This window comes from Anoplophora glabripennis, unplaced genomic scaffold (assembly GCF_000390285.2).
Source record: "Anoplophora glabripennis isolate ALB-LARVAE unplaced genomic scaffold, Agla_2.0 scaffold16, whole genome shotgun sequence".
NCBI lineage: Eukaryota > Metazoa > Arthropoda > Insecta > Coleoptera > Cerambycidae > Anoplophora > Anoplophora glabripennis.
Window position 1 is genome coordinate 2311167 of NW_019416253.1, and position 25926 is coordinate 2337092.

Here is a 25926-nt window from a genome sequence, read left to right on the forward strand (position 1 = left end):
TTCATCTGACACTGATATTGTTCCGAACGACTACTTTATAATTTAATTCCCATTTTAGCTAACCATATGGAACGGGTGAACGAATTATTGCTTTTCTTTGTGAAAGTCCAATGCGGTGCCAATTTCGAGTTAGCCTAATTTATTTTAATTTGGTTTAATTAATAGCTGTAATCAAAAATTGTCTTACTATAAGATTAAAATAATACCCCCTGTGTGTTATGTAATACAACAGAGTAATGAAATGGACCTGCGGGTATTACAGTTCTATGTGATATAAAAAGTAGTAAAAAATGTATATGCACCAGATTTTTATAATTTTACATTAAGCAAGGGGTATTAAAGAGTCGTTATACCATAAAATTAAATGCTAGTGAAACATTTCTAAAAAAATATAGGATTTTAATATACCTACCTAACTTATTCTGTTGGGTAAGAATGTTATTAACGTTCGTAAAATTCTAAAGGTTTAAATGAAATCATGGTAAACTATAAGTAAATTTAGATAAGCGAAATTGGTAAGAGGCGCATAGAAGACCGCTCATCCTTTTCGGTCTGCAAACACCTTCCACAACTGGCGAATTGTGGTAGGCCTCTGAGGTCTGTTTCCGCCCAACATTAACGTATTGGCGGTCAAAACTTTCATAACCTCTTAAATATTGAACCAATCTTATAAACATCTTATTAGGTACTTATAGGTAGGGATGATCCATCTGATATCGTCTTCTTGCAACAACGTTGCTTTCTCCTGACAAAAGTAGACTCTAACCACATCAAGTCTTTCTTGATTCGTATTTGAATAAGAAAAAAAGGAAGAATATACCGTATTTTGTTTACAATTTTACAACTTTTTAATATTACCTGTTTCAACTTTTCTAAGTGTCCCTATCTCCTTTACGTAGTGACAGTAGTATAGTTCAGCTGAAGGTCAACGTCATAGGTCAGTGACATTGAGATTCACAAATTAAATACGTACATTGCTTAAAAAAATAGTAACATAATTGTTTGTGAAAACGTTATATCGTAGAATTTAATGTTAGTGAAACGTTTGTGAAAATAGACTGGATAAAAGGTTAAATAAAATCGAAACTATTTAAGTTTAATCTAGTTAATCTTGAAGGAATAAAAAAATACAAAATGCCTTTTATCAAACTCCTATCAACTAACATGTTTATTTTCAGAACAATTTCTATCCTTCACAGTTTTTTTTAACTTTTCGACAACTTGCTTAAGTAGACTCGCTGTAAACATATAAATAATTAACAATAATTATTAAGAAATACTGTAATTCGCTGTAAATTTAACTAGCAAGTGTCCCAAAATGACGGAACCAAATAATTATTTTTTTACAGTTGAAATTAAAAAAATTCGCTCAAACAAGTCAATTAGTAAATAGAAATTGTCACTTTTCCGCAATATTTTCTATTTTTTCAATTACATTTTGAATAATATTTTGTGTTACATTTCGAACTTCTTCTCCGATACGTTTTTTCAATTCTTCGATGTATGGTCTGTTCACATACACTTTGCTTTTTAAATAACCCTACAAAAAAATCTAGTGGGGTTAAGTCAGGGGAGTGTGATGGCCATTCAAGCGGCCCTCTCCTGCCTATCCATCAATTTGGGAAAACTTCATTAAAGTAATTTCTTACATGGAATCAAAAATGTGAAGGGGCACAATCTTGTTGAAACCAGACATCACCAGTAGGCATATTGTATTCTTTTGGGTTAGGGAAGATTAATCCAGGGCTGGAATCACCTGAAAACGCAAAAATCCAAATAAATGTCGCTTGTCAAATTGCCCTCAAAGAAATAAGGTCCCAGTATGCGATTTCCTACTATTCCAGCCCAAATATTCACTTTTTCCGGCCGTTGTATATGTTTTTCTTGCATCCAATGTGGGTTTTTTTCGGCTCCAAAACCTAGTATTTTGCCTGTTCACGGTTCAGCTTAAGCAAAAAGTTGCTTCGTCAGTAAAAATTATATGATTTTTTAAGTTGGATTGTCTTTCAGATAAATTTCTAATTTCCTCGCAAAACTGTAATCTTCTGTCTGTGTCATCTGCTCATAGTTCTTGTGAGACGTTAATTTTGTAAGGATGCCACTTTTGAGACTTCAGAGTTCTGTGAACTGAGTACTTCGACAAGTTGAAATTGGCTGAGAAAGATCTAATAGATGAGTGAGGATTTTCAGTAACGGCGAGCATCATCACATTTTGACTGTCATTTTCACTTACCGTTCTTCGCCTTCCTGATCCAGGCAAATCTTTTATACTTTCGGTTTCTTCAAACTTTTTGGATACTTTACTTATTGTAGCTTGACTAATTCTCTGGTCTGGACACTTATGGTAAAATAAGTCGCATACCTCCTGTTGACTACGGATTTTATCCGCATACAATTAAAAATTCAACTCTGTTTTTCGCTTAAACGGTTAACCATAAAATTTAACAACGAATGAATTGGAATTAAAAAGATTCACGTTATACCTAAGGTAAAGTTTATGTGTTTATCGAATTTTTTTTTTTTTTTTTTTGAGGAAAAAAGCTTTAAAGTAAGTACAAAAATATTAATAAAGAGTAGGTACATTTTTTAAAGTACAGAAAAGACTATCATTGTTTGAAATAGTCGTCAGTACGACATAAAAGACAATTTTTTACATTTTTTTTGACTATGACAAAAAAGTAGGTATAACCTTACATCCTTATAATGTCGGTAATGTTATAGGTCCGTCAAACATGACTCAAAAAAAAAAGAAAATATTGTAGAATAGTGACAATTTCTATTTACTAATTGACCTGTTTCAGCGATTTTCTTAAAATCTGAAATCATTTTGGGACGTGTAGTTATAAAATTTGTTTTTTAAAATTTTAACTTTGAGGTTCAAGCTACTAATTCGTGACTACTTGTAGTAAAGTCGAAAAACAATCACGAGACAAAATTAAATGACAAATCTTCAAAGAAATGTTTGTATTAATTTGTTATAAGTTTCGAAGCAAAAAATTGTTAACAGTTAATGACTTTATCTGCTTTATACATTTATTTATTATATGTCTATTAATTAGAAAAAGTTTTATGGTCGCAGTAACGTTGTACCCATTTACTTCTCCACACAGATGTTGCCGCCGATACAAAATTTCTCCAGCGACATACGCTCGGCTAAGCAAAATGTATCACTTATTTTCTATACATAAAAACATCGCATTGAAGTAATAAATCGGCCAGCGCTATAACGTGCCAATGACTTCAGTACAGTTTCTTTCATTCTTCATCCAAGTATCGTAAAGACACAACCGCGAGTTTGTACGTCCAGTAAATCTTACACTTTCTTTATGAATATGTTAATTACGATTATCGTAAACACAAAAAATATCCTTTTATTCGCTTCGACAGCAAATACAGCTTCGAAGTAAATTAATTTTATGCTTTTGGTGCATTTAGAAATCCCCCGAGAAAGGAGTACGGCGGAAGTACTTTACTCGAATTTACTGGGATGGTTTAACAAATATTTAAGCATTTACAGACTCGTTAAGATTTCCCTTTCTCTTAAATATAGTCGTCGAGAAGCGAAATTCTCTAAATTAACATTAGAACGAGCAGCTCTGCAACTGGGTACAACTTCCTTTTGTGACATAAATTTACACTGGAATATGAAACATGAAACTTTTACGGCAGCCACTCCAGAAATGCTCGCAAAATTGAATAGGAGCGCCGTCTTTGCCGCTGTATCATTTCCGCTAATAATAAAAATACCTTTTACGATCTTTTAATACGTTTTGAGAAAACGGCGATTTTTAAATAGGGTCATACAGGCAATGACCTACCTCGTAAATACGGGATAATAAAGAAAGATTCAATGCTGATATTGGCAAAAAATTCAATTTTTCAAAATATACAGGGTGTATCACGAAGAGGGACCAGTAGGATTATCTCAAGAAGCAGTCAGAATTGAAATATGAAAATTTGTACACAGGGGTTTATCAAAAAGATCTTTTAAATGAAAATAGTGTCAACTTCCTCACACTTCCGGTTATACCGGAAGTTGTCCTCAACTCTGTTATTTCAATCGGAACACTCTGTATATTTATGCATTTTTTAAATCTACGGCAAATTCTAGACTATTTTCATATAAGGTACTATAGGCCAAAATGTGACAGTTTTCAAGTTATCAATTTTCGAAAAAAATTGAGGGATATAAGTGATAAACAGGATAACTCCGATATTTTGCTTTATTTATTAATGAAATTTGGCATGGATATTTTAAAAGCAATGGAATTCAACCAGTTTATGTCAAATTTGCAAAAATTCATACAGAGTGTTTAAAAACGTGTGTCCAATATTCTGACGTTGAAATTAATTTTGATATAATCCACCCTCTTTGTGATACACCCTGTATTTATGTTTAAAAAGTATACATTTATTGTACAGTGTGTCACAAAATGACCCCACCTCCCAATAACTTATCAGGAATAATTCATATCAAAACAAGTTTCAGATAATAGTTGGAAGATATCAAAAAACAAAATGCTGGTGACCTTGAAATTGACCTTGACCCTGAATTTGAAGGTTAAATCAAGGTCAAGTTGAAAATATTAAATGAAACAATCAAACGATAGAGTGCTAAATTCTATATCCGAATGTGAGGACAGAAAATGGTTTCTGTAATTCCTTGCGGGTCATTTGAATGTCAATCTCATTTTTCTCTGAAAAAGTAGACGAGATAGTAGAGAAAAGTGTTTCAAACATTTGCAGCATTTTGAATGATAAATTAGATAGTGACCTTGAACTTGACCGTCATCACAAGTGGCAAGGTCAACCTAAGGTCAACTTAATATCGAATAGAATACATTGTTTTTATGCCAAGTACTAAATTTTATGTCAGAATCTAGGATCAAAGAATTTTTCGAAGATATTTTCGCAGGGTATTTAAATTTCAACCATTTACAGGATTTGAATGATAAATTTTGACCTTGGATTTGAACGTCACTGCAAGTTGCAAGGTCAAACTAAGGTCAACTTAATATCAAATGGAATACGCTGTTTTTTATGTCAGCAACGGGTACAACGCCAAATTTTGTTTTGGAATCTGAGATCAAAGAATTTTTCTATAATGTCTTTGGAGATCAGGAGGTCAAACTCATTTTTCACAAAAAAATTGATACAATGGTAATAGAACCTAATAGACGTTTTCAGCTGATACTATTAGTATGACCTTGACAACAACTTTAACAGATTGTTGGGTTAACAATTAAAATTTCATGATGGGCACTGATTAGATATTAGATATGATATTAGCTGTAGGTCCAATCCAAGGTCACTGACTAATTTGTCGTTCTAAGTCCTACAAATTTTGCTTAAAACATTTTTGCTGAGTTATCCAGAAAGAACGAGGTTGACCTCTAAATATCTTTCAAGGACATACAGAAAAAACTTTGAAATCTGGTATCGGAGGTAAAATGCAGTGCTCTATCGATTGTTGGCATAAAAAATAGTGTTCATTTTGACATTTACACTTGACCTTGAAACTGAAGGTCAGGGGCAAATCTAGAGTTTATGGGGTTGTGGTGCAACAAGATCATGAACTTGAATGTTTTTCCAATCACCAACTAACTCAAGTCAGTTTGAAATCTGGATAACCGCTTAATAGAGGAGTGTCTTGATGTTAGGGTCAAAACACAAGCTGACCCTGGATTTTAAGAATGTAACGTTAAATTAGGATTCAGAATGTCTAAGTACACTGCTCTCATAATTTTTTTAAATTTTATTAATTAACATATGTACATTCAATAAAATTTCTTACAAACGACAATTTTCAAGTGAAATCTTCATCAAATTTCGTTAAAAAAATATTTAACATTTCTCATAACATTATAAATATTTCCAATGGTTATAAAATAAATTTCTAGGTTTCATAAAACACCGCCTAATTATGTACTTGCATTAAAAATTACGCCTAATTATTAATATCAGGCGAATAAATTATGTCGGAATTATGTGCAAGCCCCATATAACAACGTAGTTTCAAAATAAGTGTGCATATTAGCAAACGGCGGCACATAAACAATGCTCCTTTTCACTGTCGGTTGACAGCTAAGTGAAATTATTTTATGTAATATAGACGCTAGTTGTTCCGGTCTGTATAGTGATATCTACCGGAAAATTCGATAAAACTGTACTATGTGTCAATAAATTATACATAATTACAATACTAATATAGTTAAGCTTAGTTTCATATATGTATCTAGTTAACAAGCAATGTTTATAACAGTTACAATAAACATTCAGTTTTTTTGTGTTACTGGACATAATTGAAGTGACATAAGTGTTAAAATAATAATTAATTATTAATGATAAATTGATTTTTCAATAAAATAATAATTTATCAAAAAAAAAGAGTATACATGGTGCTTTCATCAGGACTTTAGTAGCGTATAAAGGTTATTTTAAGCAAAATGTTCTCAATTAACATAGGTACTCTCAAATCCCTTTTTTTCGAGAACCTGGGAAAAAAATAAAAATAGTTTTTCTTAAAACATCTGAGGATTCTAAAAATGGTGAAATATAGCCAATAAGACATTGGCGTGTCATAATTTTTTTAGAAAATATTAAAATGCACCCTTGGTAAATCTATCAACGTAAAAATTGGCACGTTTGTAGACATCAATTGAACTAATATTTATTGCACACACAAAAGAATTATTCTTTCATTCCATTCACAAGATAATTGGAAAAGGCGATTTTTTTTAGAAATTTCAAAATCTTATAGGATAACAATTTAACAAGGTAATAAAGAACTAAAATTTTATCACAACTGTTTTATTTTATCTAATTAAGTTTTTATTATTGGTAGTAGTATTCTATTCTTAAATATAATCGCAAAATGTGAATCAGTACTTTAATTAAAAAAAAACTGAGGCAAACGTATCTCCTTTCCACTGGTCTTAAAGTCGTTGAGAGAGTTTAAATCGGGAGACTGTGGTGGCCATGCCACCGATCTCAGTCCAATTCATCATATTTCTAAAAACAAAATTTGTAGGACTGCTCTGTACAATAAACCACGATAATTAGAGCACTATGAAAACCAAAGTTGTGCATATATCTCCGAAGTGATATGAATAAATTTTGAATCACCCTGTATATTCGGATTAAATCGATATACAGATAGAAATATTCGAAATTTGCTATGAAATTATGAATAATATGAATAATATATTAAATTTGTCTAATTTGTCCAACCAATTGATTAATGTCTAGTGAATGTAGCATTTGGTGATTTATTAGGTTGTTTCTTTACGTGGGCAGCAGCGGAAAACGTTAATTGTGAATTCGGAGATTTGCAGACCGATTCAAATTGAAGAGTAAGATCAGAACACCGGTTTTTTACGACTGTTCCCTAAATAATAATACTAAATTGGTCGTAAGTATGACGAAAACAGCGGTTTTCACTATATAATTGCTCAATTAAGTAGTATTGTTAAAATTAAACCAGCAGTTATATAGATGAAATATCGGAGCAGGCGACCGCATCACACGATTTTACTTTTATACAGGGTGTCTTTATTAATATAAGTTTATAGATTTTGACCAACAATTCTTTTCGGTGCAATATTTGTAGTTTGTTCAAAGTTTCGATTTTTTTTTGTGAAGCTATACGTTGTTGGGATAGACATTCTGAAACATTCCCAAAACTCCAGGACTGATCTTAATTTAATAAATAATAGAAAATTGAATCAGAACTGTTCATATTAAAAAATCCAGCCTGTATGCTAGTTTTATTTTATGCAACTAGAAATTTTAAAAGCGACAAATGGATAATGACTACGATATTCTTGTCATGTTTTTGTTGATTTTTTTAATAAATATTTCTGAGTAAAACTGAAAATTCGACTTGAAATGATATATTTAATATATTTATCAAAAACAAACATTTTTAATTGCAATTAGTTCTTGGTTCAATTAATTAATACTATAACTTTATCTAATTTTCAGGACTGTATTAACAATTTAACCCAGTAGTGTAGTCTCACAAAAAAAATTAGGGAATCTGAACAAAGAATGATTTTAATGGTTATTTGATATGTTCCTTTATGAATTCTGTCTACGCCTACGGTAGAAGTATGTAAAATTATTCGTGATTCACCCTGTAGAAGAAAGCGTTTAAATTTGGTGTAAAGTCAATGTTTCATTTAAGAAAAAGTGTAAAACTTATAAGAAACAAAATTTGATCGCACGCCGAATAATTACGTTCGTGATTTTTTGTAAATGTTCACGGTGGTTGCCAAAAATTGAACGTTTTATAAACCACCCCGACAGAAAAACGTAAAATATAATAATTTTCATTTAGAACCCGTTATGTTATTCACTTTCTCCGCATAATGAATAATTGAACACCACTTCATCATTTATGTACAGTAATAATAATAAATAAGAATACATTATCCAGCTTCGATCATGTAATTTTTGTTTACTACGAGTCTATTGATATGCTCTGGTGAAACCTACAATTTTGTTTTTATGCGAATACCTTGAGCACAAGCGAGCAAAGAGTATCGTTTTCTACTCATTAGGAGAATGAAATTGTTATGAAAAGTATAATTAAGGAAAAAAGCAAGGTGTTTACAAGGCATGTAGTAATACTACGATTTTTATTCCAGCAAAACAAACATAAAATCTAATTTTTAATGGGATGTTTTATGCTTATTGCATATCGTCCTAAAGACAACAAACATTCAATTATTTTCCAACGACTACTTGATCCTTCTACCGCTAATGCGATTTTTAGGAGGTATTTCTTTTGAGACTCTCTAGGACGATATTAGAGAAACGAGAGTTCTTTAACAGAAAAAAATGTGGATATGTTTGTTATACAGGGTGTCTCATAATTAGCTGCCAACCCTGAACAGGCCGATTCTATGATCAAAACTAAGTAAAATGTTCATATGAACATGGGTCCGGAAATGCTCCCTAAGGGCACAGGGACCCATTGAAGAGGGAGGAATGGAAATCATTTTTTTGCAATATCTCTCAATCGCGTTGTGATAAATGAATGAAATTTGGTATACACAGCTAAATTTTGATGAGCAATTTGATGGACTAATCCATTTATTTCCACAAGGTCCATTGGGGTGGGTACGGGGGGGCCCTTGGTACTTTGCGTGTGTAACTTTTTCATCTTTGACTTTTTAACAAATTGGACAGCAAATTCCGTTTTCCCGAACTGTTTTACGTTAAAAAGGTACTCTTGTTTCAAATCGTTATCTTTAACGGTTTCTGAGAAAATCGCTCTTGAATTAATCCCACTTTGGTCAATTTCATAGTAATTTAAACAAAAAAAAATAATAATAATTTTATACGTAATCAGTAATACACATTATTGATGTAGAACAATTATGATATGATGATTTGTTTATGGCTTTTGCGATGGTAATGCTGCGCGGCAGAACGCGAGTACGGCAGAAGGTTTCCAAACAGAAGGCTGACATCAAGGAGGACATTCCTCACTGTATTCCGCAATTTAGCTGCAACCGTCACTTTTCGAAGGGATCATAAGATGGAAACTTAATTTTGATAACAGACAACAAGCTATTTTAAAAACTGTTCAAAAAACCCTCCACCTTCTCTGATACAAAGTCTTGCCCTACGTGTAACACTTCTCGAAGCTATTAAGATGCTAAAACGGTTTTGACGAATTTCATTGGCTGCATCATTGATACGCTGCAGCAATTCCTCACGGGTATCGACTTCGGTGGCGTAAACTTTTTGATTTAGATATCCCCAGAAAAAGAAGTCCAGCGGGGTTAGGTCGGGAGAACGCGGCGGCCAAGCTACCGGTCCGTGCCTCCCTATCCACCGTCCAGCGAAATTTTCGTTTAGGAAATTTAGAACATTGCGACCACTATGTGCCGGGGCTCCATCGTGTTGAAAAAACATGTTACGTCGTAAATTTAGAGGCAGATCATCGAGAATTTGGGGAAGATTTTCTTGAAGTAAGTTTAAATAAAGATTTGAATTGAGACGTTGTGGAATTTCAATAGGTCCAATCAGAGTGTCGTGAATTATTCCCGCCCATAAATTTATGGAAAACCGTTGCTGGAAGTTTGTTCTCCGAACAACATGTGGGTTCTCTTCTTCCCAATAATGAGAATTATGAAAATTTAATTTTCCATTTCGGGTAAAAGTAGCTTCGTCACACCACAAAATTTTGGAAGCTTGCTCGTTGTCCAGCGACAAAATCCAGCGACAAAATTGCATACGTGGCGCAAAATCTTCTGGTATCAAGCCATGTACACGTCGATAGTGATAGGCATGTAGACCTTGTCGCTTTAATATTCTTCCAACCTGAAATGTTAGTAGCACATCTAATCAATTCTGTTAAGGAAATCTTTAAGATATGTAGTACCGTTGGCCGAGGAACATTTATTTGCCTTGAAATGTTCCGTATGCTAGTCGTAGGATCTTGTTCAATAGCGTCAAGGACCTCCGCTTCCCTATTAATCCTGGGACGTCCTTGACCCGGTGCCTTTCGAAAAGTGGCGGTTGCAGCTAAGTTGCGGAATACCGTAGGGAATGTCCTCCTTGATGGCAGCCTTCGGTTTGGAAACCTTCTCCCGTACTCGCGTTCTGCCGCTGCAGCATTACCATCGCAAAAGCCATAAATAAATATCATATCAACTAACTCTTGTCCCGTAAACTCTTCCATTTTTTTCGCTTAGAACTATTAAATTGGCAATCGGGTTGACAATACTTTGACATAAGAATACCTTGATAATTTTGTTTAAATTACTATGAAATTGACCAAAGTGGGATTAATTCAAGAGCGATTTTCTCAGAAACCGTTAAAGATAACGATTTGAAACAAGAGTACCTTTTTAACGTAAAACAGTTCGGGAAAACGGAATTTGCTGTCCAATTTGTTAAAAAGTCAAAGATGAAAAAGTTACACACGCAAAGTACCAAGGGCCCCCCCGTACCCACCCCAATGGACCTTGTGGAAATAAATGGATTAGTCCATCAAATTGCTCATCAAAATTTAGCTGTGTATACCAAATTTCATTCATTTATCACAACGCGATTGAGAGATATTGCAAAAAAATGATTTCCATTCCTCCCTCTTCAATGGGTCCCTGTGCCCTTAGGAAGCATTTCCGGACCCATGTTCATATGAACTTTTTTACTTAGTTTTGATCATAGAAACGGCCTGTTTAGGGTTGACAGCTAATTATGAGACACCCTGTATACTTGGTGACAACTGCTGCATAATAACTGACCATTTAAAAGCCTGTAGAATATTTTTTTCTAACATATTATAACTGATTTATCTATCCTGCAGTTTATAGCACGGACTAAAAAGGATATACCTACTCATGAAATTATTTTTTACCTTGTCAATAATAAAAAATTATTGTTTTCCCGTTCGACGATTGCTAGATAAATATTTCTTTACCAAATATAATTATCTGATCTCGCAATGATGTGACCTTTAAAAAGCTTACATGAATTCTTACTAACAATTAAATTTTTAAAGGAAACGGAAACGACAGGATGCATTGATATCTCATTCTGTAACATTTTCGAGGCCAAAAATCGACTTGAATTAGATTGCTTCGACATGACGGATTTTTATTGAAACTGTACCACATGCTTTGTATGCCCAAATATGTTTTATAGACAAGAAATGGCACTTTTAGTTCAGACAATGATAAAACATGTACATCCATCCACGAATTGACAAAGCGTAACGCTAAACTAGATCAACGTCCTTTAATTTTTCGCATTGAAAGATCATGAAGAACATGTAAACATCAGAAAATGTTTCCTGTTTCGTCGAGCAAAGCTGTAAAGATACTCAATAACTGTGATTAATGCATGTGTTAATAGTTTCCTAAAACCATTCTGTGGGGTGTGATTATGTTTATAGTGGAATACGCGAGCGATTGTTTTGGAAATCTAAGAGAGACGATTCCGGAAATAAGTGATGTTAAACTGAAAGAAGGTATTTTCGATGGTCCTCAAATCCGTACCGTGTTCAGGACGAAAAATTTATCACAAAAATGAATGATACTGACAGAGCAGTATGGCTAAGTTTCTTGGGGAATCAAAATAATATTTCCACCATTCACTGATCCTTATCGGGGGCGAGTGAGTTATTTGGCTCACGCTGTACAAAATCGGGCGCTGCAACTATCACGTCCTTATCTCGCCGAGCAATATATATCCTTTTCAGTGTCTAAACAATTTACTATCATTGGCAATGTAAATACTGAAGCATAACGTGCTACAAGATACAGATAAGCTATTAGTCCGTGTTCCGTTCCATGGTCTCTGTTATATAATGGACCGTAAATAATAATAATAGAAAGGAGTAATTAGACTTCTTACAATGCCGTATTACGGTCAATTCCGAGTAATTACTGAGACTAGATAGTACGAAATATTGAATTATTGGCCATCGGGTGTTTTGGTCTACTTAAACGCGGTCTGAAAGATAAAGCTTCGGGCCTTTCACTGGAACCATAAAAATATGCGAACTTGTCTCGGAATGAGGCGAAGTATCTCCCTGCTATGTCTAAGTCTAAAATCACATAATACTTAAGCGTCTATAATTTCTTTTACGTTTTACTTCAGGTAATGCTTTCCAATTAAGTGATTATTTATGGCACTTTGCTGTTTTTTCTTGTCCAATGTCAAATAAATAAAAATAAAGTAGGTAATACCATTAGCTAAGGATTATTTTTAAATAATTATTTGTTTATACCGAATAGATACATTTATGCATACGTAGGTATTAACGCATTACATTTCTAATCAGAATTATAGTCTTTATAATTCTGAAAAATTGTTTGACTTTTCTCTAATAATATATCATTATGTGGGTTCTGCAGTTCATATTAGTCAGATTTTATATCCTTGTGTAAAACTGACTCATTTCGTACACTTGTCTAAGGAAAATCCTTATTTTATTCACTAGCGAGTGAATATAAAAAACTTTTATTATTAATGATTTATTAAGAATTCTATGATAATTTTTGTAAAAAACAGATAATTTATTATAATAGTTGTTGCCCGCAAAGTTAATTTGTTTGATCGTTCCAAAATGTAAAAGTGTGTTTTTGTAATAGTCGTTTTTATGTGATTAGTCTTTTTCAACGGTGACAATAGAACGGAAAGAATACAGGATATGTCTTTGAAAGATTTAAATGCAAAGTATCAATTTCCATTTAATACTAGGAACACAAGATGTTAATAACAGGTCTTTTAACAGTCATTTACACAATGGGAAAAGCAAAAAGCCATTACTAGTGTCAGTGGCGTAACCAGAATGTAAAGTTAAAATTTGCAGCAAAACGGTTTTAAAATGAATTTATTAGTTTATTAGTTATAAAAGTTGTTTCTAAAGGGTGTCCCACCACGAACTCCATCGATGGATGTCTAGGAAACCACTCGAGGGATTTTTTTGAAATTATGATGGTGTAATACAGACCGTGGGGCCTACCTAGCTAAAATATTTTCAAAGTAACCGTAAGTGGATACTAACTTTCTTATTTTAAATGGAATCCCCTATCCCCTTTTAAGTTGAAAACATATAACACACTCCATACTTACGATTGACCGTTTCCGAGATATTTCGATTTTTAAGCAAAAATTGACAGATGCCGACTGTCGGCAAAAGTTAGTTTTCCCGGAAACATAGGTTTATTTTTTTGTGCAAGACTGTAAAATTTTCATGTCAAATTCGATAAATTAGGCCTTCCTCTACAAAATGTCAAATTTGCACAAAAAATTAACCTATGTTTCCGGGAAAACTAAATTTTGCTGACGGTCTGCATCTGTCAATTTTTGCTTAAAAATCAAAATATCTAGCGGTCAATCCTAAGTATGGAGTGTGCTATACATTTTCAACTTAAATGTTCCTTCAAAAAATGCAATAATATACAGGGGTTCCATTTAAAATAAGAAAGTTAGTTTCGACTTGCGGTATAACCGGCAGTACGATGACCTTGAAAATATTTTAGCTAGCTTGGTAGGCCTCATAGTCTATATCACACCATCACAATTTCAAAATAATCCTTCCAGCGGTTTCCTTGATATGTATGTATTTATAATATATTGTTTTTTTATAGTATATACATTGTTTTATATTTGGCAACTTAAAATAAAAGTGTAGATATAAAAAAAACTTTGTATCACATAAAAAAGGGAACTAAACATTTTCACACTCTATCACAAAAAATATCTCAAAAATCACAACAGAAAATAGCAAAAATCAAAATGCGTAACCACAAAACATGTACAGCACAGACTACCAAGTACAGACTCTCAACAACACAAATTATGACAGACCACGATGCATTTGTCAAGTACGCGATACGATCGGCATACCCAGTGACGTAGAAAGTCAGACAACCTGTCCCTTTAGGAATCTTGATTGATGCCTAGGTCCGTCGGTGCGCCAGCGGCTACGGCTATGATAAAAATCGCGCGACAGATCTTTGGGGGGGGGGAGGCTAGAGCCCCCAAAGCCCCCCTGGTTACGCCACTGACTATGGTTAAAATTTTGTTTCATGTGTGTTTCAAATCCCACATTGGATGTTTATTATTAGAATCTGCAAAGAAATTATGGGTAACTGGCACCATTTCTGGAATATTGTGAAAGGAACGAAATTTGATGCTTTCTTTTTAATGCTGTTAAGAAATTAACTATGTTCAGTCTTTTGTTTTGGAGATATCTAGATTATTTTTTATTTTTCTTAAGGCAGCTACATTGGACTTTATTTCATTACATTGTCCAAAATAATCTCTTTGTTTATAAATTAAACAGTGTCTTCAAGATACCTGTTTCCTATGTATCAAAAAGACACTTCAGTTAAGTGGAGCGAAACATATGTATTTTGTTCTAGTCGCTTATAAATTAATTGGATAAATTGTGTCAATAATAATTATAACTACTTATTTTAGAAAATGTATTTATTTCAATGTAACAAATTTTGGAATCCAAATTGAGAACAAAACTGAAGGCACAATGTAGAGCATCTTAAATCAAATATAATAAGAAGTGCATCTGGATTGCAAATGTCCTATGAGATGTGTCTAACTGTATCAGGATTTTAATGATAACCACATAACCCTTTTTGACTTTTATTTCTTGTACTGCCATTATCTCCAATATTGGGTACCAAAGTGGTACTTCTCAACCTAGAATCAATATGAATTATTTTTTAGATTTTCTTGTATACACTATAAAAAAATTTCACTCTAATTTCACCCAATTTTACTCTATAATGTATCAATTTCTGTCCACACCCGATTAAGTGAAATTTTCACTCTATTAGTATGAGTACAACTGAGTGAAACTATTGCATCAGAAACGAGTGAGTTTTACTCAAATCCGAGTTACTGCTAACTATTAATTGAGTGACTTTTGACTCTATCGTGAATATATAAAACCAATTTAGAGGCGACTTCTTTTCTAATATAATTTAAATTGAACTATTATTGAGTCACTTTTTACTCAGATTTAGTTTTTAATTAACTAAATATTGAGTGCAAAAATAAATGATTAATTAGGATATACAGCGTTGAAATTAATTAGACGCTATACTGCGTATTCTGGAAATGATGAACTTTCAAATTAGGAGAGATATTATAAAAATAATGTCTCAAATCTACATTTCATTTTGATAGTATATTAACTCTGAAGTTAAGTAATGAAAATTTTGTAATAACTTTTTTGTAATTTATTAAATTTGTATAATTTGTGGGTAAAAGCCATGTTATTTGAAATTAGGTCTACTAATGTGTACAATTTACTTAATAACTGCTTCCATATTATTAACGTTTGGGGTGGTTTTGCACCACTTTATATTCTCTTGAAATTTTAATTTAAATATCAATGTCATAAGCTACTAGACAGTCATGGTGATTTCAACACAAATTTGTTTTAGAGACAATAATTTAGGTCTCGATTGGTTCACTGATCGGATAAATAAATTGCCATAACTTATATTGTACGTTACAAATACGTAATTATTGATAACAATTTGACTATCCGTTTATTTAACCAAATATTAATCCAGATTTAATATATTGTCTTTAATTATTGTAATTAAATCACTGCATTTAAGGAGGTATATCGGGATCCGAGGGAAGTGAGGAGCGCAGGGGGGTTCTATGCTTTTCTTATGGGACTAAAACCCGCTGCCAATTTGAAAAAATTAAATTCTATTGAAATTATTTGCGATAAATATTATCTATATAGCAAAGAAATCTACTCATATGCACATAGCATACGGATTGACTAATTAAAAACATAAAAATATCATATTTAAGTAGTTTTAAATTATATTTAATGAACGCATAAAGACTATGTAGATGTGGCAACAGCGCTAATAATTGACTAGCAGTTGTACACACTGCGAACCTACTGACCTCGGACATCGGAGATATTGCGCGTCAAATTCGGGTAAAGATACGTACGCGTTCAAAAATGTATTGTGTGTAAACTATGTACAATATAATTATTGTCCTCGCGAAGATTTGTATCCTTTATTTAAAATCCGTAAATCATGTGAACTGGTAAAACAACGAGAATTATGTTAATTTAGTTCTAAAGAAATGAAATGACACTCGCGCCCATCTCTCGTCTAAGTCAAAGCAAATGTTGAATGCAATTTTGAAGGTTCTGTGATAGAAATTAGATTATTACTCACTGTTCTTAATCTCTATTTTAGTAATGTTACAAAAGTTTTGCAACTGTAACTAATTTTTTAGATATAAAGTTTGCTGAGAAATATTTATGTTCGTTTGTTATTCCGTACAAATGCTTTTATCTCAAGTAGGTATTACTAATTACATTAATCAAGTAAAGAAAACTTTATGTAACCCCTAAATATTGCTGGGTAATGATTACGATGTTTTTATAAACCATTAAATATATTAAAAAGATTTATCAACTGTATTTTTAATTCCAATAAATATATCACAGCCTCCTAGTCTTTTTTAATTAATCTAGTTTTTTAAAAACATTACAAAAAATAATCTGTTGTGGATAATTTATTGTTGATAACAATGTATATGGGATTTAGGAAAAATGTATATGTTTGAAATCAATTTCGTTTTTATCAAGTCTTTCAAATGTATTCCCTTCTTGCTGTCAGCTGATTGCGACGTTGCCACATGAATCCTCAAGTCATACAGAAATGCAATTATTGGTTTCTGTTTATAATTAATACATCTCTACTATATTCAAAACTTACATTAGTTTTACATAAAAAATAAGATAATACTGTGTACTATCTATGGAAAAGTTTTGTTTTGCAATTTCTACATTTTTTCTCAGTTATGGGCAAAAAAAGGGCCGCACCGTCCATCATAGCCATATAAACCTATATTAAAATGAACAACTTTCAACAACAATATCTCAAAAAAAAAAAATATGACGCACAGACTGGGTAATACGCTATATAAATTTCAAGTACATCTGTGCATTTGAATAAACCCGATATACCTCCTTAAATACAATTTTCACTAGAATAAGCAGATAAACCGACACTTGTCCAACTCCAAAGCACACCTTACGCCATACTGCCATCCACCACACCACGGTCACGAGATAACCTAATGGGACGATGGGAACAGACAAAGACAATGCATCTGGGATCAAAATGCCCAATATTGGGTGAAAATGTACTCAATAATTTCACTCAATTAATTCACTCCGAATCTTTATTGCTTTCACTCACACCGATTTTTTTACAGTGTACATATTCAGTTTCATATCAATTCAAGAAAACCGTAGCAAGTCAAACTTCTATAACCTTACACATGCCCAGCCATTCCCATTGAACCAAAACGATATATCCGTTTCTTTGTATTGTCAACAACCACATGCATAATTAAAACATCAAATATAACATTTTTTGTATTCACATTCACCTCTTGATCTGCTTATCTCTATTTTCGAATTTGCATTTACTTCCGAGCCTATAATTATCCAAATACGCTCCCAGAAAAGCAGCCTTCCGTCCTTGGAAGCACGGATTTCGGCGGTCAGAAAAAGTTAATTCACTCCACATTGTTTACGTAAGTTCATATCCTTTGCTACCTTGAACGATTCATTATTATATCACATCTACGTTAGTAAGGTGTTGATTATTAATAATATTTCACCGGGTAAAAAAAAATGTGGGTGTTAAACCCAAACCGCACGAACTCCAGATTAGGCTCGAGGATAACCTTCTGCTCGATGAGAAGGTAACAAAAGGAAGGATGGGTGGGGGTAATTAGTGCTTCTTTAATTGACGGGTTTTACCGACAATGGTGAGTAGTTATAAGGCTGCAGAAAATAGATGCAATATTTGTGTATGTAACTCGATACGTTCAGTTTAATAAAATAATATATAGTGTGACCTCGGGTGACTGAAACAAGCGACAATAATAATTGGTGCCAAAAAATGTCCTCCTGAGATGTAGCTCTGCTTTGAGATAAGCCTTCATTTCAAATCGTCAAAATCTAGTATGCCCTTGAAAATAAAAAAAATCTAATTTTATTCACCCATTCTGTATTTCTGTGCTGATTTTTTACTTATTTTAGATTTTGTACCTAATCAAGTGCGATACGACAAAATATTATTAGAGAAAATTTCTCTGAATGAATTGAGTAGAATGTCAGGTATTTTAACAAATTTGCAGAATGTTTCTATTTCGAGATGACTGGTGAAACGTATAAGAAATCAAATCAATACGGCTCTAAAATAAAAAAATTCTTTGAATTTACTTTGGAACCGTTCAAAAGTATCGGAACTACTATAACATTATGTTAAAATACAGAGAAACAGCATCAAAAAACATTAAAATCTCTCAAAACTACTTTAGAATACATCAAAATAAGTCAAAGTCAACAAAATGGCAGAATGTATCAATATAGCGTTAGAAACACATCGGAAACTTTTAAAAACTTCTAAATACTTCAAAAATAACTAAATATGTAAAAATATTTCACAAACATCGAAAAATACAGGGTAGCCCATCGAAAACGTACCGCAAGCCATTACAGGGTAGTAAAGAACTTTTCGGCAAAATCCAAAAACAGGTCAAATTTGTTTCTGAGGGGGACAACTTTTGGCTCAAAAAGCATACCAAAATCTTCAATCTAAGTGGGGGTACTATCCCCTAAATTTTTTCAAATGGGAATGGAGGTCAAGTGGGGGGTCATTAGAAAGGGCTTTTAATTCTCTATACATCGATTCTTACTTTTTAAAATTTGATTCATTATTTTAGAAAATATGCAGCTTTGAAAATACGAACAATATTTTTGACGAGAAATGCGAAAATCGATTTAATTTTACTTCAAAACTTACGGTATTAGTCAAGTAAATGCTGAAAATGTTGTCCGCCAACTTGCATACAATGATACAGGTTGTCTTCAAACCGTTGTCGAACATTCTGGAGCACTTGCGGTGTTACTTCGCGACATACATTAATGATTCGTCCTCGCAGATCTTCCAAGGTATCAGGTGGAGTGCTGTAAACTTTGCTTTTAATGTGCCCCCAGAGAAAGAAATCTAAAGGATTTAAGTCGGGTGACCGAGGGGGCCACTCAATTGCACCTCTTCGTCCTATCCAGCGTCCTGGAAACGTCTCATTTAGGTAATTGCGCACATTGAGCGAGTAATGTGGAGGAGCTCCGTCTTGCTGGAAAATCAGTTCGTGTTCATTGTAAGCAGGGTCGTCCTCTATGATATTTGTTAGAGCTGGGTCGATGACATTTTGTAGTAAATCCAAGTACATATCGCCTGTCAAATTTCCAGGAAGGAAAAAAGGACCTACAATGGAATTTCCAAAAATACCTGCCCATACATTCAACTTCTGGGGGTGTTGGGAGTGTGTCTCATGGAAAATCCTTGGATTGGTATCAGCCCAGTAACGACAATTATGGCGATTCACTAAACCATTCAAGAAGAACGTACACTCGTCCGAAAAACACACATTAAAGAGGAAATTATCGTTTATCGCTCGTTCAGTCATTATTTCGCAAAATTGCAAACGACGATCAAAATCGTCTTCATTTAGCTCTTGCACTAGCCGAATCTTATAAGGATGGAATTTGTATTTTTTTAATATTCGTTGGACACTTGTACGACTCACTCCTGTCGCAGTAGCCAATTGCATTGTACTCAGCGTACTATCCATTGCCACTTGCCCCAATACCGCTATTTCCGTAGGTTCATTTAGTACCGGATTTTCAACCTGCCTCTTTTTGTTATGAACGGAGCCAGTTTCGCGAAATTTGGCCACCAATTCGCGAACAATTTTTCCAGACGCATGTTTCTCAGGATGCCGTTGGTTGAACAGTTCGGCGACCCGATTTCCGCATTCATTGTTTTTGAAAAAAAGCTCAATAATTTCTACTCTTTCTGGAATTGAGTACACCATAATTAATCAATTTAAAAGACTCGGCAGTATTGGTACTCTTCAACTACAAGTCACAAGACAGTTATCTAGCAACTTCTTGTGGCCTATCTAAATACGAAACAAAAAGCGGACAATTTTTTGCTCACCAAAATCAGGCTAAAGAATTCGCAAATCAGAAAAAAAAAACAGCGAATTCTTTTGAAGGAATTTACCAAGCTAATACCGTAAGTTTTGAAGTAAAATTAAATCGATTTTCGCATTTCTCGTCAAAAATATTGTTCGTATTTTCAAAGCTGCATATTTTCTAAAATAATGGATCGATTTTCAAAAAGTAAGAATCGATGTATAGAGAATTAAAAGCCCTTTCTAATGACCCCCCACTTGACCCCCATTCCCATTTAAAAAAATTTGGGGGATGGCACCCCCACTTAGGGGGTTGAAGATTTTGCTATGCTTTTTGCGCCAAAAGTTGTCCCCCTCAGAAGCAAACTTTACCTGTTTTTGGATTTTGCCGAAAAGTTCATTACTACCCTGTAATGCCTTGCGGTACGTTTTCGATGGGCTACCCTGTATAGGTATATATCCATTGAAATGCCTCGAAACTATTCAGAAATCTCTAATCGCATCCAAATACTTGTTTTGTTGAAAAGTATGTGTATTTTACTGTATTTCTGAAGAAATATTTATGCAGTTTAAGGATGGTTTGACGTCTTTTTCTGTATTCTATAAATGTTTTGATTCATTTTAATGCTTTCAGATTGTATAATCCAAGACCGTTTTCAGATGATTTGTTCTATTTTGCAGTAGTTTTTATATAGATATTTATTGTCTCGTAAAGGTGCTTTTTCTATGAATATTTTGAATACAGTATAATGTATTTGTAATTTTTTTAATTTTTCCTGTACTAACTAAAGAAGTCTAGTCTAAATCGTAAACATAAATGAGAAAAAAATTAAATTCTCTTGTGTTATAGTTATTAAATTTTTAATGGTATGACGCCCTTTCTGTGTGAGATCCGAGTATATTAAGATAAGTTTCTCATAAAAAAATTTACTATGTATAATTTTAATGTCGTATGCCTATTTTGAGAAAAATTTAAATTCGGAGTAGACCTTGAACATTAAAATTATGCACCCATGCTAGAACATTTTGTATAGTAAAAGAAGCATCGAAAATTTATTAAAAAAAAATACAAATTAAGCCTAAAATATTGCATCCGCGAAACAGAAACTTTTTTTAATAACATCTTGAAATTTACTGGCGAAAAAAATCATATTTTTATACATTTCGAAGGCTTACTGGATGAAATGATGGCAGATTTTGTCTCAGACATAAGCAGGGCTTGATAAAAATAATTCCGCACTAAAATGGAATCATTATTTAATATGAAATGGCAAACATAATGTCTAATACAGTTTACTGTGGCACTCTTACAATTAGTAAAAGTAGGTACTAACAGTAATTATGTAAATAAATGTACACTGCACACAAATAGGTACACTGGTAGATAATGATACCACTGATCTGATATTTTTTTATCTATAATGCAAGTTTTTATCTAAATTTAATACAATTTAAAATATATTATGTCACTGACATAGATTATTGATAATTAGTTTTTAAATATTATGTTGATTGGTGAAAACTGTAGTTTGCGTAATAATTTTGGCCTTATTTAATTAAAAATGCATCAAAGCTATGGATAGCAATAATACTTAGATCTGTATTTAGATATTTTATTGTGTATTCACCATGATGTAAAATTAACAAGCTTCTATTCTCCTGCAACATCGCGATAATGTAGGTAGATTCATTTTGATAGTAGACAATTCAAATACTTAACAAAAAAAAAACAGTATTTCATTTTTATATAATTAAAACTAAAATGTAGGGTTACATTATTGTTTCTAATATTGCTCTGAAAAGAAACAATGTTTTGTAACAATAATGTAACTACATATTTGTTACAGAAAATATTATCTTGCGTCACTGTTTCAGATAGAAAGAAAAACTATTTTCTTGAATAATTTTTTTTTCAGCAAATTCTGATTATACATTAACTATGCAAAAGGAGACAACATAACATGTTGGTACCGTATTATGTAGGTATCATACATTTAATAGATATTGCTCTTACAATACTGTCTACTATATAATAAAATTACACAACGTTGTACAGAATTTAAGAAAAAAAAATGTCCAGCAATTACTAACAAAAAAATCGCATGTCGCCTTCTATGTGATTTTGTCAATCACCCACCGAGACACCTTTAGTTAGACATGCTTAATTAGACAATGTTCACAGTAATCCATCCAACAATTTCCAAATTTGGAAGTAGGTCAAATTGACAAATCGCTTCATGCACCGAAAGTAGGAAGGAAAAACTGAGTTTTTCGTATTCCACGCGCAAAAAAATAGCACGCGTAAAGTAAAATGATAAGTGTTACATTACCAAGATACTATCGTAGACATTTTACCTAATAATAAAATACATGTGATATTTTAATCCACTGTATTTAGCATTTACTTATTTTAAACAATTACAGGGTGTTTCATTCGGGTGAATCAAACTTTAACCACTAATAGAACTCAATAAACAATTTAGAATCGCCTTATCAAGCAAAGGTCTAACCGTTTTCACTGTACAGGCCCGTATTGGTAGATTTTTAAAAACATATTATTTATGAAATCTTTGGTATGCTTGTAACAAATTGATTCAAATTTGGTGTAGTATTAATATTTACACATGTGTATAATTTACTGTAAAATTTACAAACTTTTGTAGGTCAGTGGCGTAGGAATGGGTGGTAAAGCGGGATTTTTTTACCCCAATTTTTACGCCAATGCACTATGGGCCATGCTATGAAATAAGGGATTATATTTAGAATTTACCAGTCGTTTCGCCATATTATTTAATTTTATTACCTTTATTAAACCTCAATTAAATGTCTACGATTTTTATGTTTTACTGTAATTGTGAAGGAATCCGTTATTCCTTGCTCAAAATAAAAACTGAATCTTCTTTTCTTTTTGAGAGGAAACTTCCGGTTTCAATTAACAAAACCGTCATTTATTTGTTTTATAATTTCATTCAACGTAATGTTTAAATGATTTAATTCAGAAGTTGACAGAAAGGTGTGTAACAGAAAAAAAAGACAAGACAAATTTTCGGTGACGAATCTGTTAGAACCTTGACCAACCATTCGATTCGACAGTTACGGATAGAATAATTCCAGAAAATCTGATTAAATAGAACTATTTAAATAAATGATTATTTCCATTAATGATTTACCAGAATAATAGCAATTATGTGGAATTGAAAACCGAAAAGATAGTTTTGCAAGGGAAATAAAACCTGATATATGAAGTTTTTCGTTACCACCTTTTACATAAGCTTCTACTAATTCTGTACAAAAACTGATTGATGAATTGTTTTTCGTGATTGGGGGAATTTTTCAAAAACTTGAAAATAAAGAGAATATAAATTTGTAACTATTAATGTAAATAAGATGGAACGTTTGTAAGTATTTGGATAATAATGACACATTCCTTATTTCCTCATGGTTCAATATTTATCAAACAAATTTTTGACTAATTACCGCAAACCTTTCAACTATTTTTAATGCTTTTTTGTGTTAGTGTAGGTATTTATTATTTTATAGCAGTTTTAATGTTGTAGTGAAGAAATTTTGTTCACTAAAATCATAATCAAGTTCTGTTAGTTGCTTAAATACTTTCAACGCAATATTTATTTTATTTTCATGATTAATGAGGGCGTGATATAGTTGTAAGTCCACCCTTAAATTCGCTGAGGGGCTTAAATCATCCCCTAAATACAGAAAAAATCAGAAATTACTTGAAAAATCAAGATTTTTCAAATATATTTTTATTTTTTTATGTTTAGGGGATGATTTCACCCGCTATGAGGGTTAATTTTTATAAAAAAAATTTGGAATAATTTGGTCAAGTCAGTTTAATCTTCCTGATCAGAAAAGTAAGATCTATTATAAAATATTCGACAGTTTTTTTATATCGCTATGATATTTTCGTATGTTATCACGTTCGGGGGTAGTTCACCCCTTCGTTACAGGAGTGGTTTTCTTATAGATACTAGTGAGAAGTACACGATTTGAATTTCTAATAATTTAGAATATCCTAGTACTTTTTCCTAGATTTTTCAAGTAATGTTTGTTTTTTTCCGTATTTAGGGGATGATTTAAGCCCCTTTGCGAATTTAAGGGTGGACTTACAACTATATCACGCCCTCATTAATCATGAAAATAAATTATTTCCTATTTGTAAGATTTTATTTTACAGAAAAAATACAATAAGAATTGCTTTTATTCTTATTGATATTATTCATACATTTCAGTTTTGCGTCATCAAATCAACCCCCTAGGGGTGATATTCGACATTTTTCGAAAAACTAAAAAATACGCTTATCTTGATTTTTCATTACCAATAATTTGACATATGCAGAATATTTTTAGGATTTTTTTAAGGTCTCTGGCAAGGGTGAGAAAATAGGCTAAAAATATGCTGTTTTTGCGGTCACTCTTTTCCTTCGAGGAAACAGATATCTTTGGTTTGGCTTATAATGACCCTGAAAAGGCGCAACTTTTTTCTAATTTGAGCCACTCTGAATATCTTAGGGCTTCCCAGATGCCAGTGGCGGGCCATGAAAAACGGACCACCCGGTATTATGCTATTAAGCTTAGCTACGATTTTTATACTCTTATTTTTTTATTTTTCTTGATCTACTTCACACATTTAAAACAATTAAACTGTAACTACATTTAAAACTATCTAGTCCATCCAGTTTGGAAAACGTGTTTTTCTTTGTCGTTACAAACAACCTACAATACAGATATAAATAAACAAGATACCTACCGCGCATTGTTCATATTTCACATACATGAAACCCTTAAGGACAAATAAGACAATTTGTCCTGGAAACGTAATTTCCTCTCATTCGGGAGTGGCCATTTTAGCCAAATGCCACAACCTCGTTACACATAAATCATTCTTAACCTTTTACCTTCCTTATTTATAACTACCAGTGCGTTTCGATCGGTAAGGAAATACAGACAATTCACTTTGCCTCTATCTATAGAGTACAATAAGCTAACGCCTACGCCGAAAACCTATGTGTGGAACAGAAAGGTCAGATTTTAATTGATTGGTACGGAGGCAGATTGCCTTTCAATATTCTAGACCGTTTAAATTAATTTGTGCAAAAAATAAGATCAGTGGAAATAATAACAAACCATCTTACGCAATATCCCGTTATAAATTTTAAATACACTTATTATATGACTAATCCACTGTGCATAGCGCATAGGTGAGCAATATTTAACGTTGATTCATTAAGTTCCTTTTCCGAAATTTGTCTGTTAGGTATAATTGAGCCTATTAATTTATTTGTCGTCTGGAATATGGTAAGATATATTAGGATGTTGCATTTTAGTACCAAAATTTAGTCGGAGATTCTTAAGACAAATTTAGAGAGCCCGTATTTTTAC